Genomic DNA, 2,284 nt, shown 5'->3' with positions numbered 1-2,284 from the left:
GCCAGTGCTCCTAACCACCAAGCTTCCTCTCCAACTCACTAGCTCCTTGTGATATTTCCTTTGGCCTAGGTTCTCTAGTGCAAATGCTGCCTTGTTGCAGGTTTGCATCTCTAGAGTGGTACGCTTATTATAGCCCACTGGCCATCATCACCCACGAAGTCCAGAGTTACATTGGGGCTCATTCTTGGTGTTGTTTGAGCAGTGCCTGAGGACATGTCCCCATCTTCATGTTATGACACAGAGTATTTAATCCTCTACAAAAAAAATATAATCTTCCATGCACTGCATGTCGAACCTCTGGCGTGATCTTTTACTGGCTCTGTAGTTTTGCCTTTCACCAGATACAGTATTAGATGTTAGAATTATACAATATGTAACCTAGTGACATTTTTCATATTAATACTTATTTAAACTTCCTACATAGCTTTTCACCTACTTATCTATCTCATATATATATATATATAATATATATATTTTCTTCATGCAACAAAGCTTTATCCATTCCCCACTAGAGAAAGGCAAACTTACTAGTGCCTCACTTGAATATGCTGTCATTTTGAGCTTCTGCCAGTTCTCTCTTACACCTTTCAGCTCATCTAGTATCTTCTTTCCTTCCGCTGCTGCCATCCTCTCCTACTCTGCCCCGGGTTTTAGGTATCGGTAGCATTGGGCACCGCCGCCGTACCAAGGACCAGGACAGAGTATCGGCCGAGCTTGGTGAGTGGAGAAGAGAGCCCGGGCATCATCTTGTCCTCGATCTTGGTGTCGTTTATCTCCCCATATCTTTTGAAATAGGGTCCCAAGTAGTCCAGGCTGGGTTCCAATTTACCATGTAGCTGCGGTTGACCTTGAACTTCTCTGCTCTGCCAGCCTCCCACCTCTCTACTGTTGGGATTACTGGTGTGGAATACCACACCAAGTTTTGTAGTTCTCGGGATTGAACCTAAGACTCTAGGGAAGCCAGGCAAACTAGTAAGCAAGTCACATCTTCAGTTTCCTAGCCTGCCATCCCCGTGTCATCTTGTGGCTCGGTAGCTTACTTCTTTACTTGTTAGCAATGAGTATCCCATTTGTCCATTGTTCTACTGGAGGAGATCTATGATGTTGCTAAGATTGGGGCAATTAGGAACAAAGCTGCTGAAACCTTCTGTACAGATTTGTGGTGTGTACTATATTTTAAATATTCTTATTCACAGTTATTGATGACTTGTACTTTTGCCTTTGGAAAATGCCTGGGAAAATGTATATATGTATATATATACACACACACATATATACATTTTTTTTTTCATTTTTTGAGACAAGGTCTTTCTGAGTAGTCCTGGTTGTTCTGGAATTCACGCTGTAGACCAGGCTGGCCTCGACCTCAGAGATTTGTCTGTCTCTGCCTCTCGAATGTTCACACTAAAGGCATATGCCACCACCGTCCAGTTTTGCCACGTCTTTTTATGCCAACATTTCTTAACCTGTCAGGTGGCGACCACAAAGAACCTGGTTTTGTACAGCATTCTGGCTAGATGAAATCCGCAACCGCTTTGCACTGACAGGAAGATGTGATCACTACAACTTTGACTCTGAAGGACCTTGGAATCTTCTGTAGGAATGGTTTCTCACTCTTGACTGGGGGAAGCCCCTCTTCACTATGAGCTGTGTGTATATGGGTCATACCACTCATTTCATTGGCTGGTTCAAAGCTGTTGTCCCTGTGGAAGGAAGTTTGCATAGCCAATGTATAGAACAATGTTCATTTTCCAGATCCTTCAACACCTCAAGTAGCACAGTAGAAGTACCTCCTTTGAAAGGATCATTTGCTTGGATGCAAGTGTTCTAGGGGCTAAGAATGGATTGTTTGCACTGAAGAGATGGCTCAGCAGCTAAGAGCTCTTCCAAAGGACCTGCAGTTGATTCCTAGCATCCACATGGGACTCCAGCTCCAGGGAGAGCTGTGCCTATGCATGTGGGCTTTAAAATAATAAAAACAATTTTTTTTAAATGGAGAAGGATGAAAAGACCCCTTCTAAGTGGGAGGACTTCAACAGTCCCCATCGTCGACTGTTGTGGACTGTTCACAGCCTCATCAAATACACTAAATGGGGCAAGCAAAGCTCTAGGCTGGGGAGGGGCAAGTCTGAAAATCTTGGCTACTGTATATCTAGACACCAGACATGAGCATCATGTTTGCATGGACACACACTTGACATCCTTAAAAGGAATGAATTGCTCCAGATCAGATTATTAATTTTATATCTTTATTTTTAATAAAATTAATTCCAGGCTGCTTAAT

General features: G+C 43.0%; 1 pseudogene; it reads right to left on the bottom strand.

Annotated features, from left to right (window-relative positions):
- Nucleotides 1–535: 535 nt before the first annotated feature.
- LOC126504107 (ATP synthase subunit e, mitochondrial-like) lies at nt 536–746 on the bottom strand (annotated as a pseudogene).
- Between the last annotated feature and the right edge of the window lie 1,538 nt (nt 747–2,284).

The sequence above is a fragment of the Alexandromys fortis genome, unplaced genomic scaffold (assembly GCF_014885135.2).
Source record: "Alexandromys fortis isolate MF-2015 unplaced genomic scaffold, M_Fortis_MF-2015_v1.1 scaffold_42, whole genome shotgun sequence".
Lineage (NCBI taxonomy): Eukaryota > Metazoa > Chordata > Mammalia > Rodentia > Cricetidae > Alexandromys > Alexandromys fortis.
This window is presented reverse-complemented; position numbering and strand designations above follow the sequence as displayed.